This window comes from Aythya ferina, assembly GCF_964211825.1.
Source record: "Aythya ferina genome assembly, chromosome: 18".
NCBI classification, from domain to species: Eukaryota; Metazoa; Chordata; class Aves; order Anseriformes; family Anatidae; genus Aythya; species Aythya ferina.
Window position 1 is genome coordinate 2,147,274 of NC_140317.1, and position 18,181 is coordinate 2,165,454.

The following is an 18,181-nucleotide window of genomic DNA, read 5'->3' on the forward strand; positions in this document are numbered from 1 at the left end:
TCTACCCCCTTTACATACATAATGCAGATGCTGGCTTTCCATCCCAAGAAGACATCCTGTATTCAGCAAAGGTCAGGAAGACTTCGATACTGTGGAGAGAATGGTAGAGCTAGTGCCAAACTGCAAGGATCTTAGTTTTTCTCGCTACAAAACTGCACATTTTTTATCTTAAATGAGTGTTTGGCTTCAGCCCTGCTTTTCCTCCTGATAGTTCCCATTCTTCATCTACCCATGACTGACAGCTGAGCACTGACAGCACCGACTTCCCAAGCAGGCTGGCTTTGTAGTTATTCTCTCCATTTTTTTCTGCTTCTAGATTGCATGGATGCTTTAAAATAATAAGTGTTTTAGGACCTGCTCCAGAAAACACTAGCATCAGTCTTTACATTGACTCCTGTCAGTAATAGATCACACATCTGTTAAAGGTCTTTTAATGGCTTTGAGGTTTGATAGGTCAATCAGGAGAACCTGCCGTTGACTTGTAGGGGCTGGAGCATGGCCAGAGCAGGTGGCACTAGGGCAGTTCAGTCACTAGCAAATGACTGTTTAGTGTGAGCACAATTCACTTTCTGAAAGCTTAAAATGTGAATGTGACCATATCCCAGAGAGGCAAGAAAAGGTGTGTCCCTGAGCACAGGCAGATCTCCCTAAGGATGCCCTACCTTGACTTCAAAGTTGGATTTATCTGGGGAATAGAGATATTCAGTATAATCTTTGTTGAGACTTTCAGTGACTGTGATGAGCCTGAAGTTGGATTTTTCACAAGTGGAAAGCCCACAGATGTGGTTGATGCTGAATGCTTGGACATACTGCATCTTACCTGCTCGGCTGCTGCCTGCCAAAGGCTGGTTGCTCTGTAGAGGTGACCCTAAATGCTAGAGAGTCAGTGAGAGTTGTTTTGCTTCTCCTTATACCTCATCAGAGAGCAGTGCTGAGCCAAGACTTCAAGCAGCAAATCAGGACGCTTAGTCACTGCTGCTGTGGTTGTTGAGGGTAAACAGAAGATTCACAGATCAATTGGAAGAAGTTTTTTTTTTTTTTTTTTTTTTTTTTTTTTCTGAGCCTCAAAACCCAAACAAAGACAATGATGTATGCAGTTAAAAATTATGAAAGGAAGTACCAATACTGAATGAATTACTCCAAGTCCCTAGCTGTAGAAATCTTTTCAATGACTCTCCCTTAGATTTAGATGATCATGTCTAAATTAAGGAAACTAATTAAACACTCATCGGCTAGTTTGCAAACAGCAAGCAATTAACTCCAAACATACTCACTGCTTGAGTTTGCTCAGCAGCAATGAAGACAGCATCCTGGACAATGCAAAATGCCTCGTGCTCTTAAGGCTCTGCTCTGCTGTGAATGGCACAGACTGGAGTCATGGAAGCTGTAGAGCATCCAAGAGCTTTTTGGAGCAGGTATTACTACCACATCAGTACCCTGGTCCTGTTGATTTTAGTGAAATGTAATCCTCTCCAAGCTCCAGGAGTACTAACAAATCTTCCCTCTGGGCAGATACTGGGAACCAGAGCCCAAGCTGCTTGAAGGGGTGTCGTAGCACTCTCAAAGATGGGGAAGATGATACTGTCATGGGAAAACACAGGCTTAATTGGGTCGAATAAAGAGATATAAACCACAATTTTTTCTCTCCTGACCACTTCTAGCCTTGACATGAAATCATTGAAGTGCCATGAACATGGAGATGACCCCCTCTGCACTCCAGGGCCCAGAGTAGGTGGGCAGCCCTACCTAAATTTGTCTCCTGGGCACAAATGTACCCATAGAGAAATTTCTGAAGCATCTCTCACTGCCCAGGATGTATTTTTGTTGCATTTTTGCTAAAACTCAGGAGAGCAATTTTCAGGGAAGATTCAGCATAAGGCTGGTTCATAGTTATGAGAGAATATGGTAAGAAAATTGTTATCTTCCCCTGCAGATAGCTACCAGCTATATTTCAGAGGAGCCAAGCTGGACAGCTAGCAATTTCTGTGCTTACACCATTGCCTGAAGTACAGATTTTACCTAAAGGCAATGATGTGAGCAGGGGAAGTAGAAACAAGTATAACCAAGGGGTGAAAAAGCAGAATGACCCAGGAGGCCACTTCAAACAGCAAAGCTGGCAAGAAGGAAACACATGCATCACAGTGGGGTTAGGCAGGACAGGAGAGCAAGGCTTACCCAAATTTTAAATAGACCTACTGGTAACACTTTGGTGGGCATTCACAGTGTGAACAGCACATGAGGCACAAGTGGGGATAGACAGAAAGAGGTGTTTTCAGTCACATTGGAAGCAGCGTGTGGCCAAGCTTTCACTGCATGACAGGTGAATGCCATCAGTTTTATAGGTCAGTGCCCAACATGGCGAAGTAATTACAAACAGCTTCTAGATGACTCTGCATAGCAGGTGTCCAGCCTTGTCTGAAGGAGTAGAAAATACCATGAGCGTTATCATTCTTTCCTGTAAGAGCTGCAGCTGGGAAGGGATGAGTGCTCTGTAACACTTCCCCAGCTGGCCACAGGGACTCAGCCCTTGGCAAGGAGTTGCCATCCTCCAGCTCCTGGGGACCTTGGGACAATAGGACCAGGTAATTCACTGTGGGGCTGTCCTGGCAGCACTTCCAGATGGACTTGAGGATTTGTCTCCATTCTCTGTTGTAGAGGGGTAACACAGCTGTGAAATGGGCTTCGGGGCACATGGTGTTTGCAGAGTGCAAAAGACACCAAAAACGGCCAAAGGCTCTTCCTGTGTTTCCCTGCCTGGAGCCAACAAGGGATGCTGTCAGCAGGGATGCTGTCTATTCTTTTGTACCAAAAAACAGACCCACAAGGTTGTGAAGGATCTCACGGACCTTAACTGTCTGCTCCACACCTTTCCCAAAGTAAAACCAGCTCTACCTCTTGCCTAGCTTCTCCTTGATGACTTAGCTTAGACCCTCCTCATGCAGTTCATCTGGTGCAATGCTGATTGTACCATTAGACAAACATTTATTGGCCACCATTTCTTGGCACAAGGCCCACCTTCACAGCAGCCTTTTCCAAGCTGAGTATACAACTGTCTTCTCTTTCCCAAAGTTGAGCAACCCCAATGAATGTGACTACTCCAGGATTTTAGGTTTCTGATCATCTTTGGCTTTTATCTGTGGATGCTGTTGGGTTACTGTGATCGTCTCACTGTGCAGCTCCCCGAGCTGGGCATGGTCCCCCAGCTGCACCTGGTGGCCAGAGCAGTGGTCTTCTCCTCCAGCTAGATTCCACCTAAAAGGAGTGCTTTGCACCATCCTTACTGAACTTCAGACTGTTTTTTGGTTGTTTCCTCAGTGTCAAGTTCATTTAAAGTTCTTTTCAGTCCTTTGCCACCTCAGGCCATATTCGAACACAGGGAACTTGAATATCTTCTCTTCCATGATGATGGAAGCTCATAAATGAGGATGGTGAACATGCTTGGAGAAGGCCTTATGTGTAAGCTGTCTCAGGCTGAAAAAAAGCTGTCGGTAGTTGCTCTCTAAGCCTGGTTGTCTGCCCAGTTCTGTGTCACCATGTGGTAAATTCATCTCAGACATATTTCTTCAGCTTGTTTATGGGAATTTAATGACTGAGAGAGTTAAAAGTGCCACAGCAGCCACAGCATCAGATATTATCTATTGCTTTTGTGTTGCCCACAGATCAGTTGCCTTCTTAGGGAAATAAATTAGAAGGGTTTCATATGATTTGCTTTTGACAATCAAGGCTGGCTATTACTCACCTCCATGTATTTTCCAGGTGCTACTCTCCTTAATTACTTTTCCAGGAATCAAAGCTGCGGTACAAGTTTCCAGTACTAAGATGTGGGACATCCAGTACCCAGTTCTTTTTCTCCTCCAAGTTCAAACTTCATAAGCAGAGAGCCATGATGCAGAGACTGAAATGGACTGCACTGCCCGGGTGGTGGGAGATGCTTCCTCCAGAATGCCTTCCCTCTCCTGCCCATACACCCACCTGACGAGGGGCAGATTCCCCAGATGTGTCCTCTACAGAGCAGGCGAGGTCCATGCCTGTGCTCCCATGCAGGGATGCTCCAGTCTCTGGCAGTGGGAGCTCTGACTATCATGAGCAGTTACCCCCACGTCTCCCTGGTCTAACCTCCTGTTCATGCAGGCAGCGAGACCTTGTCAGCACTGCCCATAGGGAACAGCTCCCCAGGTGTGTGAGCTGTTTGATGCAGCTCTTACTGACTTCACTGTAGCTCCCCTACCAGAGGAACATCCCAGTGCAGGCGAGGAAGGGCTCTCCTCCAGCTCTGGCAGGCAGGGCTGGCATTCAGCTGCTCCTCAGCAGGGAGAAAAGATGCAAAATAGTGTTGGAAAACTCCTATGAGATTCTTACAACTACTCACATCCCAGCTGCTACAATATCAAGAAACCTCAGAGCTGATTTATTGACCAGGCAGTGTCAAGAGCCAGCATGCTGGTTGCTGGAGAGAGCAGGAAGGCTTTCTTCTTGATACCCACCCAGCACAGAGCTAGCAAGGTGAGGGGAGGGTTCAGCAGCCCAGTTGTTTTTCAGGGGCTGTATTTGAAGGCACATGGTGCCAACAGTCCCCACATCACTTCCCACGTGGCTGCTCACGCTCCAAGACCTACTCAGCACCCACAAGTTCTTGTTTTCCCCTTCCCTCCATGTTGGTGGCTCTCCGGTGCTAAGTGCTTCAGAAAATCTGTTCTTCAAGGGGACCTGTAGCACCAGAAAGGATGGAGAGAGGTCACATATATGTCATAAATCTTGCAAATATTTTGAGAAGCTGGAATTATCTCTGTCTCTGCAGGTTTGTCTTTTTTCTTTCCTTTTTTTTTTTTTTTTTAACCTGATCATGCCCCTTGACTCCCTCACCTTCTTGATATTGCTAGTTTTTGCCTTGCTACGAGTTACTTCCAATCAATAAGTGAAAATTCCTCTTTAACAGTTTTCTTTCTTTTTCTTTATTTTCTCTCTCTCTCTTTTTTTTTTTTTTTTTTTTTTTTTTTTCCTGGAAAAGAGCTGCAAAATACACCCTTGACAGCTTTCCTTTTAACCTCATTTCCAGAGCTCTGCTCTTGTTTAACAATAAACCACACACATCATTTACTGTTATTCTGTAAGTAACACTCTGCGATTCAACTCGGATTTATTCAATTTCACGCTGGAGCAAGCTATTTATTCCTGAGTCTATTTTCTTATAAGCTTAAATCACAATTTATCAGGGTTAAGCATTGTTTTAATTTAAAATAAAATATGAGAGAACTCATTGCACAAGGAGCATGATCTGCTACAGCCGAGCATTTCTCCCGTCTCGGAGCCGTGGCTCTTCTTTCCTTCCACAGCCCTTCCACGGGCACTGGGCAAGCAGGGAGATGTTTTACACCACACAGGGCTCCTCTGGTGAAGTGACCTGAGGTGCGACAGCAGGATCAGAGAGGAGGGGTTGCATTTGTTGTTTCTCTGGATGGTGGTGGCACCGGGTTTGAGATAATCATGAGAGGATAAATCATCCATCCCTGAATGCCGGGGAGCTGGGAAAGGTGGGGGGAAGGCTCTCAGTCTGCCAGGTCCCATTGCACTCATAGGCAGGGAGAATCACAGAGTCCTTAAGGTTGGAAAAGACCTCCAAATTCATCTGGTCCAACCATCCTCTTACCACCAAAGGGCAGCAGCAGCAACACAAATTCACAGCTGTCCCCACAGCAAATGCCCAGGGGCAGAGGATGTGCTGTCCCCTGCAGCCCCGCAGCCCCAGCACAGAGCGCTCTGTGTCCTCTGGGCTCCTGCTCAGGAGAGGAAAGCTGTGATGATGGAGCATCCTCTCGCTGCATCTAACATATATCAAGTGCTGTGGGAACCGAGGTGAGGCTGTATACTGATGGGTTAGTGAGGTTAATTAAACATTGCCAGAGGAAAGAAATGAAGCTTCATTGCCAGAAGGCAGCAGGTCAACTGCACAGGTGAGCTGAGAAGGCAGAGCAGGGCTGGGACAGGCACTCTGGTGAGGGGTACCACAAAAAGCAGTGCTGGGTGAGTCTCCTGGCTCCACACTTCGTGGGACAGAAGAAATTGCGTGAGAAGCGGGACCAGAGAACAGGGCAGTCAACCAACAGCCTGCCCTGTTTCTGCTGCTCTGGGAGCTGTCTGATGGCGGTGAACAGAGAGAGTCTCAGTGCACAGCTGGCAATAAAAACCGTGCAGGGCACCAGAAACAGAGAAAGAAAAAAGGGGTGTGAGCAAAGATGGGCTGCAGATTTTAAGGGAAAGCAACCAAAACTAGAGCATTTCTGTGTGTTGGCATATGCTGGAAGAAGAGCAACTAAAAAACATCAGTGTGGTGGAGATCACTCCTGGGAAAGGTATTATAAAGCAGTTTTTCCTCATACCCAGCTGTAATATGAGATTGTAAATAGACTTGAAACGAGTCACAAGATGCACAGAACTGCAGACCTTGCCCTTTATAAACCACTCGCCTGCCACATGGTGCCACCCGCATTTTGGTTACTTAGTGGGAATGGAGGTTCTGCCAAAAAAAAAAAAAAATCAAAAAACAGAAACAAGCCTTTTCCAGTGTCCATAAACACGTTGTGAGGGGCATTCATGGAGAGTTAGATAATTGTGGAAACTTAGCATTAACTACAGCAGCAGATATCTGCAGAGCGACAGACAGTGCCAAACAGCTCCTGGTAAAGCAGGAGGAGAATGGGGAAGCAGCTGGTGTAGCCACTGTTGGAGGCAGCAGCTCCCAGAAAGAAAATTTTTCATGAAGCAATAGCAATGTGAGCTAGCTGCCAAGCAGGGAAAAGCTGGGATGGGGCTGGTGCACCACTGAATGGACCAGAAACAGATCTGCTCCTGCAAGAAGTGGCTGTGAGGTTCACCAGTGGGTACCATGGGGTTTTGTGGCTGCTCTGAGCTCGTCAGAAGTGTAGCTCCCCAGGAGGGGTTGTTGCAGCAGATACATAGACCTGTACCATGTGCAACTAAAAATGGAAAGAAGCTGTGGAAGTGGATGGAAACCCTCACCCCACTGAGCTGGAAACAACTGGAGACTCAACATAGTGCTAAAACAGGCACACTGACTTCAGCAGCCACAGGGGTGGAGGAATAAGGGGTTCAGAATCAGCAGAAGTGTGGACCTAACTTTATCAAGTACAGGAAGTTTTGCAGGAAAAGCCTCAGTCCCAGCAGCACAGAGCTCCAGGGCGCAGTGGGGAGGCCTGCAGTGGTGCTCCAGGAGCCACTGTAGGCACCACCCTGCCAAGGAGACCTTAGCCTCCCGTGGAGGCATGGGCATCTCCCTGGTCCCTGCCAGAAGACAACTGCTGACGCTGGATGAAAGCCTGGGATATGCTGCACTCTGTCATTTACTCCCCCTCAATAGTCCAGCTGCCACCTTCTTTTTTCATGTCCTATCAAGAACACTGTTCATTCATTGTCCATTTTCTAGAGGAGAAAAAATTGTTGGATGTGGCATTTTATAACCTACAAAGGCATATTTTTATCTGCTTTAGAGTTTGCAGTTTCCACAAAATTGCTAGAGGTGTGGTATGAGCTGGATACAAAACCATTGGCTGTGTACGGAATGCATGCAGCAGAGTCCTGCCTCAAGGTCACTCGTGGGCTAAGTAAGATGCTCTTAAAATTATTATGGTGGTTTTCATGAGTACTGAAGAGGAGGAGTGGTAATAACATGATGGTTAAGATAAGTGTTGACAATTCAGTGTTAGGAGAGTCTCACTAGCGTGACTGTGAGGTTTCCTATGCACAGTGCTGCGCACTGACCAGCACCTGCACCGTGGGACACGCTGGCTGGGGATACACTCCTGTGGGACGGGGGACACGGGGCCCCTCTTGTGCATCTTGTTCAGGATGTGCCACAAGGTCCAGAGCAATGCTGTGGTGTGACATCTCCAGGAGGACTCAGTCCCAGACCACCACTGCCTGAAGCAGGCACAGTGATCCCTGCACGGAGGCACAGTGCCGCCCACCCACGGCAGGACCACCAGCCCAGCGCTGAGCCCCACAGCACAGAAGGCTCTAGCACAGCGCCCTGATGGGGACAGACAGCAGGATCTGTCACCCTGTCATCCAGACCTGTCACCCTGACAGCTTACAAAAGAAGGATTCTGCTCTGACCACTTGCCCTGAATGCTTTGGATCCAATGTTGTTCTTTTCTGAATGCACCCTTTTCCCCTAAATACGGTGTTTCAGCCCCAAAAGTAAAAGTTCCAGAAGGACATAGTAGAGGGCAAATAAGAAAAAAGAGAAAGAAAATACCCTGTTCAATGTAGTTGGAGCTAGTTCTTGTGGTTGTTCTAGAGGCTGCCATTTGCACCTACATGCAGACACAATACGCAAACCAAGACATCGGGACAAGAAGCTTTCTCAAATAAATATTTTTACATCTTTCAAAATCACAGATTTTGAAAGCTGCAAAGGGTCTTCTGTGAGCTGCAGAGGGTTTTGATCTGATGGAGGACACCATTCTTGAGGACATATTTTTCAATACTTCTGGAAAGTGAACAAAGTTGTTAGATTTATTTTTAATTCTACATTTGTTTGAAGTTATATCTTTTATATCTTTTCCTCAACCATTTACTCTGCCAGCAGAAAGTGTCTTTCTATTTTTCCCCCTTTTTCTTTTCCAAACCCTCACTGTTGCATAATAGCAGAATGACAAGAGAGCTTTGAAACTGCCCATGTCTGCCAGCCATCCAGTACTGGCAAAATTCTGCAGAAAATTAGAACAAGGAGAAAGAAAATTTGCAAAATGGGGAAAACCAATAATTTTTTGATACTTAAAATAAAATGTAAAAAGCTTTCTCTAAATAATAATAATAAATAATAATCAATAATAATAACAATAAGTAATAATAATGGCAAATGATTAATAATGATAAATAATTGATAATAATAGCTAATAATAGGTAATAATAAATAATAATAATCCTCCCACAATAAATTTAGAGAATCTGGACTTTGTGAAAGAGAAATAGAGTGGGTTTGTTTTCCTGGCAGAGTGATACATTTTTGACCAGTTATCTAAATCTCCGTAGCAGAATAGTGACCCCTTGTCCATGTGTGGCACTTTCTGCAGTGGCTATCAATGTGCTACCAAAGGAAGTGAAATTAATCTGCAGTGGGGAAACTGAGTCACAAAGAGACATGATCAGCTCAGCAGCAAGGCGAGGAAAAAAGCCATGTCATCTGCAGTCAAATCCAAGCTTTTAGTGCTAAACTGGAGGATGACTGGAGGAAGCCAGCCATGCATGCCATGCCTGATGTCATTTAGTGGTGAATGGCTGAGGTGATTGGAGGCAATGCGATCTCTCCCCTGGCAGCCAGATGCAGAAGCAGCAGCTCTTGGAAAGACACAGCTGGCAGGGGGCCAGGGTGTGAAGGGTTACTGTTTTCAATCAAGCCAGCCAGAACATTAAAACAGATGCTGGGTGGATGAAAAGTGGTGTAGCATCTCCCTTAATCATGTCAGTGTTTCCCTCCCCTGTGCTCTGCTCCTTGGGGCCTGCAGAAAGCCCCCACCTCCCATCCTGCTCCTGGAGCATTCACCCCTCTGCCCTGCTCCCTATAAACCAGCCCCTACAAACCCACCTGATCTATCTGCGTGCAACACTCAAGCACCAGCTGAGCTCTACAGACACCGATGCTATCTTGACAGAATCATGCCCTGAATCGCAGGGAGGGTTCCACCCAAGACAAGGACTCTCACCAGCTGAAGCATGCCCGGACCTCCCAGCTGAGTTCCAATCACCCCCACTATTGCTGGAGTAGTACAGCTGTTAGATTTGTCAGAAATACCTGAGAGAGACCAAAGCCTTTTCCCTTTTGGCACTCTGGGCATGGAGTTCACAGCTCAGCCCCCCTGTAACTACTCCTAAATGTGGGGAAAAATTATAACCCTCGATGTGAGGACCCAGGAGGGCAGCGATTAGCAGACACCCACTTCTGCTGTGCACAGAGAGTGGAAGCCAGTGTCTGCCTAAGTGTCCCGAAGGTCACAGATTGATTTAATAAAGGTATCTGCCTAGAAAGGCAGCCTGATTTCCCATGCTGGAACAGCAAGCAGCACTTATTAGCTAGACCTCAGGGCTTTGCTAATGAGCTCGCAAATATCTCACCTGGAGGCATGCAGGGCTGAATCCTGCTCGATGGAGATGAGAGTTGTTCCCTTTTAGCAAAAACTAGTGATTTCTCTCAAGAGGAGTATGCAATGCTTCCTGCTCCTTCTTCCCACGCTGCTGCTGGGATTTGCAAGGATGGGTAAGCAGAGCTGGGGCTTTTTATATTCCCAGAGGGAGCTTCCCCTTAGATCAGCACTGGGTTGTATAGTCAGCATACAGCAGAAAGAAATTTCCACCTGTAGATGAACAGCTGGTAGTTAACAATCATCCTCACCACTGCCAGCACCTTGCACTGCTGCCAGCTCTGTCCCATGGTAGCTCGTGGGCTCGTGAAAATTCATTCGCTGCCTGTTTTGCTTCAGGGAGCAAAGTTTGAGGCTTGTTGAAGGCTTTTTGTGGAGTCCTCTGAACTATTTGTATTGCTGCCTGCAAGTGGCTCCTCTAGCAGAGCCCCATGCATCCTGTCTGGATGGGGACAGCAGTCTGGAGTCACCCTCCAGCCCTGCTGGGTCTCCAGAGATTGCGGTGACAGTGCCCAGCCATGGCTCAGGGTCCTCACCTCGATGCAGGGAAAGGCCCTGCTCTGCAGGGATGGAGAGGGGGAGCCCACAGCAGGACACGGGCTCCTGCCTTCCCCATGCTGCACCCTCTGGCACTGCTCACATCACCCGCTGTCACCCACAGAGCCAAAGCTGATGGCAAAGATCAAAGAGGACAAAAAGGTGGCAGGCACCTTCATTATTTTAGGAGTTGAAAGGGATGTTTACAGCTTCCTGAGCGAGGTTGTGCCTCTGTGGTAACATTCCCAGCGCTTTCAGCATTGTTGCTGTCATCTTCCATGATTAAACTTGTTCTCTTTTGATCCTTTCATGCAATGGGATGAAAACAAAGCAGGCAAAGGTGCAAGATCCAGAAGTATTTAGTCAGCACCCTGTTCAAAGTCTTTTCTTCTTTACTGAGATGGGGCTAAATGGGCCAATAAAATGAAGAGACAATTAATGAGAAGGAAACCAGAACCAAAAGATGCAATCATGGGGGCAACTCCTGTGCTTATGCGTGACTTGACACCCATCAGTATGGAAAAGCAAAGAAGATTTAAACTCCAGAGTTGACAGCAAGCCAACTGAATCTGAAGCATGGATAGAAAAGGAGATTCCCCATGGGGATGGAAAGATGCTGAGCTCGATAAGCAGCTCAGCTTCTCTCTGCAGCCAGAGAAACAAAAATTGCTTGCTTCCAAACACCTTCACCCCTCCAGTGGAGAAACTTTACTGGGATTACAGAGAGGCAGAAAAATAACAGCAAGCATAAAAAGATCTGTTACACCTGTGAGAAGATCCCTGGAAGGATTCTTCTTAGGTCAGGCATGTTGATGGCAAGGAGCTCCCCAACCAAGCTTCCCTACCCCATGTCACCACTGGGGTACAGCACACATGGGCTATGCACATCTCAGATCAGAATGAATTTTACATGTATAATAAGGTGATTTCAAATGATGACTTTTCATGGCCTGTGAGGTTTTAGCACTGTGCTTAGAGAGAAATGTGGCAGGAAAGAGGAGGTGCAGAACTAATATCACATAAGAGAAGGCAGAGGATATGGCCTGATCTCTTCTGGTCCTGTGCTGGGAACAGACAGGCATCCAAATAATCAAAGCTTCCAAAAAAGCAAAGAAGATGCCTCTGGCATTCTTTGCTCTCCTTTATTTCCCACTCAGTGTCTGTCTGCGTTGCTGTTCTGTGTGATGGCTCCAAAGAGGAACCTGACTGCATGTCTGAGCAAAACCTAGTCTGCCACCACCACAGGAGATGGGGCAGGAGGTTTCTGGCTTAGCCTTGGAACAAGGTAGGAATGGGATTGCACATGTTTGTGTCACACCTGGGGCCTTCCTGGAGTGAATCCTGGTCTGAAGGGGGGAGCTGAGTTGAACATGCCCAGGAGCTGAGCAATTGACAGGCCATCCAGGTGGAACTGTCCAGCATGGAGCCTCCAGAGAGCAGGACAATGCGTTCCCCTCCTCTAACACAGCTGACAAGTCTTGCCCTGGGCTAACAGCAACTATATGCTAATAGAGTGGGTCTGTGAGGCCCATGTCCACAAACCTCAGGGTGAGAGCTTCCTGACTCAAAGGACACAGTTCATTACAGAGAGACATCTACTCTGTCCTGTTCTCTGTACTCAGAGCTTTCCTTTTTGCCTCAGCAGATGCTTCCAGAGAGGAAACTGGGCTGCAGAAAGGAAGTCTGGAACAGTACAAGATTTGACACTTAAAGAGAAAAATGGAAAAAAGAAAAAAAAAAAAAAAAAAAAAGAGAGGTATTCCAAATCTCTTTCTCCTCAGCATTTATCAGCCTCTATCCCAGCACTGAGCAGTTCCAGCTTATAAAGAATGACACATGCAGAGCACAAAATAACAGGGCTGCCAAAGGATCCTGAAGGGAAACAAAACCTGCAGCAGCTCAGAAGGGGATTGAAAACCCACCAGGAGGCTACGCAGCCAGGTTGGTTTGCAATTAGTGTGATAGGGGCTGCAAGAACACGCTCCTGCAGGGAAGAGCCAGCCCCACCACTCGCTGAAGGACAGAGCTTCGCTGCTCTGCAGTCCAAGGAGTGGGACTTGGTGTCTTTTGATGACACAGTGCCTGCAGCAGGAGACCATTTGGTGTCTTTACCAGCTGATCTTCTCATACATGCAAGGAGAATACTTGGTGTCTTGTCCTCTTGGCTTTCCTTGCATCAGCTCCAAGGGGCCGTGCATCAGTTCAGCCTCTGCTCCTGCAAATAATAAATCTGAGGGTGCTCCCACAGCAGGGCTGTGGCTGTCACTTCACTGTCACTCTAGGCCACACAGGTGTCCCTGCCTACTCAGGAGGGGAAGGGGACTCCCTGGCATGAACCTTTTCCCTGGCAAAAGACAGGGAAAGGTGTTTTTCAGGCCACCTGGCCTGGACCAGAAGGGCACGTCCAGGCTGAGGCTGCAGGTATCAGGACTTGGGAGTCAATCTCAGGCCTGAGCTGCTCTTGGACCTTCAACCTCCAGGGGTCCCCATGTCTCAGGCTGCTCCCAGCCCAGCCACCTCCTCTCAGGAGCCCTCAAACCATTTCCAAGTGTCCACGTGAACTGGGGAACACCATGCATAGCAGGCAGCAGCTCTTCCTCCTTCTTCCCAGACAGTCTTACCTGGGACTTGACATGGATGTTTTCCAGGTCAGATTAAATTCCCAGGAAGTCCTGTACAAACTGTCTGCCCCTCCCAGCTGTTAGCCACGGACCTTCAGCAGACAGCCTCCTGCAATCTCCCAGTGTCCTGGGGTTCCTCATCCTGAGACTGAGCCAGGTGATGGACCATGGGCACACCAAGGGTTACCCATCCAGCTGTGATTTGTGCTCCTTAACCAGGTCTCTCAACCTAACTCAGAGCCACTTGTAATCTGCTTCCCACTTGCACAGACTTTCAAGAGCAGGAAATTGTCTGGTTACAGATATCTTGATTTGGCCATTATATTTCTTGGTCATTTTCCTGTAAACCTCAATAAAACTGCCAGGGTTGCTAGAAGAGTGGTTTTAGAAAAGAAAGCTGGTTCAACCTAAAACTTATATTCACCTTAATGAAGATCCATCTGGTGCAGTACAAAAAACATGGAAATAATGAGCAGAAATGTGCTCAGTGATAACATTTTTCACTACCTGACAGTGGTCATTGCTGGGAACTCCCCTGCCTGTTGTGAAGGGACACAGGGGACATTGTCTGCCCTTGTGGTCTGACATCAGTAAGTACCGATAAATGGGCAGGTTACTGAAAGTTTGGTCCCATTGCAGGTGGGACAGCTCAGAGAGCTGCTGCGAAGACAGGGGCAGGTGGGACCTTAACGTGCGTTAGGCAGGTCTGGATGTGACTGGTCTCTCTTATGGTGGACAGGCTGCCAGGCGATGGTTCAGAAATCCCAGCCTGGCCTGCAGTGACCGCAGCCAGCAGAGTAAGTGGTAGCAGTGAATTTTCATGTCCTTGTATTCCTGCAACAGCGCCTTCCTGCACACAGCATGATCCGGTTTGTGTGCTGGTCACTCAGCACTTCCACGGCTTCAGGTGGGACAGGGTCACGGGCAGCTGCTGACAGGGTCACAGGCAGACCCCAGCTTGAAACTGCAGTGTCACCCCTGATGGGCCATGTGTATTCAGACAGAAGCAACCAGCTAGAAGAATTTCAGTCCAAAAGAGAAATGAAGCTACCCATGGCCTGCCATGCCCATGTCCATATGTATCACCCATGCTCTTGTCACATCTGCAGTAGCTGAGCTGTGGGCACCACAGATGAGGGTCTGGATTAGAGAAGTCGCCTTGGCAGAGGTTGGTCTACCCAGGTTCCTGCTGTCCCCATCCTCTGCGGAGTGCCATGGGCAGACCTGGGACTTGCAGGCTCCCTCCATCTAATAAATCCATTCATTAAGGCTCACTGAGCTCTATGCAAGCCACATAATGAGGCATCTAAAAACATGTATTCAGCATTCTCCCCTGATTAGGTGCTTTTGACGGGGAATGGTGACACTCATGTAATTAACACATCGTTAAGGCAACTGCTGGTTCCTTTCCTCTGCTGAATTATGACATACCTCCTTACAAAATGTGCTCCGTGGCTCTTGAGTGACAGCATTCTCTGCTCCATTCCCTGTTCACATGCAGGGCCCCAACACAGCTGGGTACTAGGTTTTGGGGACAGCTGCAGGACGGGCAGCAGATGGGATCACTCAGCTCCTTGCATGCTAGCAGAAGGGAGAGGAGACTTGTCCCATCCTGACTCTCCATTTCTAACCCTCACCGCTGAGTCTTCACATAGTAACTCATCTCATCTTTACCACATGTCAAAATCTGCCCCTAGGACGAGTCACCACCAAAGAAGCAGCTGGGCTGGATGTGAGTTGTGCATCATGGGGCAGAGCAGTGATTTTGTGGGGGGAAGGACAACGAAGCAGGCATGGACTAGGTTATGTTTCCCTTAAGGCTGCGTCTCCAGTTTCACATCATGATTCTGGACCAGTTGAAGGGTGTTTATTTATTTGTTTGTTTGTTTGTTTCTTTTATTCTGTTTACCCAAAGACCTGGGTTTTCTGAATCACTGTCAAAAAGGATGTTCCTGGGCATCATACCCTTGTATCAGCCCTTATCTACCACATTGGCCCTTGTTTTTCCTCCATTAACTCCCACATTCCTGCTCTCCATCTGCCTGGGTACAGTCCCTCCATCTGTCAATGCATGCAGACCTTAGCACTCGGTAGAGCCAAGGCCAACATTCCAAGTCCAGGAGGTGGCAGAGGCAGACGAGTCAGGGACAACACTTGACCTCCAAGGTCTTGTCTTAGGGCAAGGGTTGTACTTATACCAGGGAGGAGGAATGAGGAATAGCTACGTCTGACCTTCCAAAATGGGTTTTCAAAGATCCACGGTCAATTTTGTATCGAGGCAAGAGGGAGACAGAAAACCTGTCTGGGCACTGACTTTCAAAGTGATTTATCTGACCATGTAGCAGCTGGGAATCCAAGTATAAAGCATGAGAGACAGGTTAAATGTGCCAAGGCACTTTGTCTTCTGTCAGCATTAATATGCAGAATTAGGGCCTGGGAGACGTATCCTTGTAAAAGTATTGTTAAAATGACTAAGCCTTCCCAAGGCCCAGCTGAAACTTTCACTTGTAATGAAGACAGCTTGTCCCTTTCTGACCAAAACTGTTGGAAAAAGCACAACAAAATCACATTTGGTTCCAGCTTCTCTCAAGAAAAAGAAAAAGAAAACAACAACAACAACAACAAAGTTCTTTTTCTTATTTTGATTTGTTTTTTTTTATGACAAAAAGTGAAGAAAAGCTTGATCTAAGTAGTTTTCCATTAAATTGTTCTTTCACAAACCAGTTCCTTACAGAATTGAAATTCATAGAAAACAAACCAAAACAAAACAAAAAAAAAACAAGCAAATGGTTTGAAGCAGGCACTTTCTCTCTGTCGTACAAGATTTGTGTAGAAAAAATTTATTTAGGATTCAAAAAGTACTGATCATTTCTATTCTGTCAGTGATTATGGCAAACCTGGATGAGAAGCTCCCATGGCCACACAGTCCATGCCTTTCCAGAGCATCACAAACTGCTTTCCACATCAAATAACCCAAGGTAGTCTGGCATCCTTGGAGCAGCTTTAGCTCAGAGACTGGTGCTCTGTTCTCCTTGGCCAGCTTTTGCCGTTGCAGAAAGCCTGCCTGAAGTTTCTGTCTTCTGGTGACCACAACCCGATGAACTTTTAGCCTGGACTTGTAGATATCTAAGGAAGGGAGTAACCAATATGCCAGCTGGTTTGCTGGAGAACAGTTATGATTGCAATAGGGCTGGCAAATCCCTTCTCAAGTGCCATACAAGGCCCACTGCCCACACAGAAAATCCCAATAGCCTAAATAAAAAGACCATGCTCTGGAAGATGCTATTTTCCAGTCCCAGCCCTTGCTTCCCTCCTGCTCCCATTAGCTCAGGTCTTGCGTCATGCCAATAACGCACGGCTTCAAGCACAGCTACCTTGTTTTGTCGCCAGTCACGGCCAACATTTAAATCTACTCTGTGCACTTCTTCCATTTAGGAGAGCGGAATTACAGCAGAGATTTGTATTGGTTTAACAAAAGCATTTGCTAGGCAGCTTTGGAGACTATTAAGCGGAGAGCTGGGTTTCATGCTAATTTTCTTTTTAATAAAGAACAAATGGGCAAGAGTTCCACACAAAAGCGCGTGGCTGCTCTGAAACGAGCAGGAACGGAGCTACAAGTGACACAGCCCTGCTGTGTTATTATGTTTCGAGGGTGAATAACTCCTACAAATCATTTGTATACGTTGTATAAATGGAACGCGCAGGGAATAATTTGAAGCAGGAAAGCATTAAGAAAGTGAAGGATACACTCCTGCGCTCGTTTGCTCAGCTTAAACTCCTTTCCTTTGTTTGCTGCCCTTGTTAGAGAAATTTTGCCTTGGTTAAACTTAAAATATGAGTGTGATTATAAAACCCAAATATAAACCACCACAGAATAGAAACCACTATTCATAGCCACAGAGCGCAGGAGCTTTACATAATTTCCATAGTGTGTCACGCATTTCTAGGAAGGAGAAAAAGGTCTTGAAAAGAAACAGCTGACGGGGAAATCATTAAGAGAGATTTTTATGCACACAGGGTAGTCTTAAATGAGAATAATGTTGCTCAGGAAAACAACACTTGCAAAGTTATTTGGGCCTAAAGTTCCAGATAGATGCCTCATGGGGTTTGCAGCAGAGCTGAATTAGGGCAGAAGAGGCAAAACGTTTGCACAGGAGCTGTGCCAGGCTGCAGGGGAGGATTGCTGCTTCCACTGACCTGTTGTGCTCCTGGCTGGGGACAGGAGAGCAGGGAGCAGGCGAGGTGGGGGGAGGGAGACACAGCAGCTGTGGGGTCAGTGGCAGTGGGACAGTAGCAGTGGGGACAGCAGCATCCCTCGCTGCAGTGCAGCTGAGTTATGGCTTAGCTCAGAGGCACAGGCACTATGTGAGCCCATCTCCTGTCCAGAGATATAAAGAGGCTAAAGACACATAAAGGAGAGAAGGGGATGGATGGGTTCACCTGAGGAGTTGCCTGCCAAGCTGTTCTGGGAAAGGCACAGTGGGGGGAAAATGTACTAAGCCCTTACCATGAAAACAGAGAAGGGCTCACTCGGACCTGGGGTGAGTAGCGTTGGCAGGGTCTCTGTCTAAATGCACTCTAAGAGAGAAAGTATTTTGGCTTTTCCTCCACCTGTAAGATTCACCTGAGCTAGACTGAAGTTAAGCACTAGAGCTGTCCAAGCACAGCTGGGCTAGAAAGAGTCCCCAGCAGCGCAGTGCTGGCAGCAGACCTAACAGCCTGCAAAGCCAGCAACAGTGCTCGCTCCTTTCCTGCAATGCCCTGCGAGGTGCGGTGGCAGGAGGAGAGGCAGGGATGTGCCCAGGCAGCTTGGGCTGGGATGGTCCCTTTAAGCAGAGTTTGAAGCCTGGTGCCAAATGCTTGCTC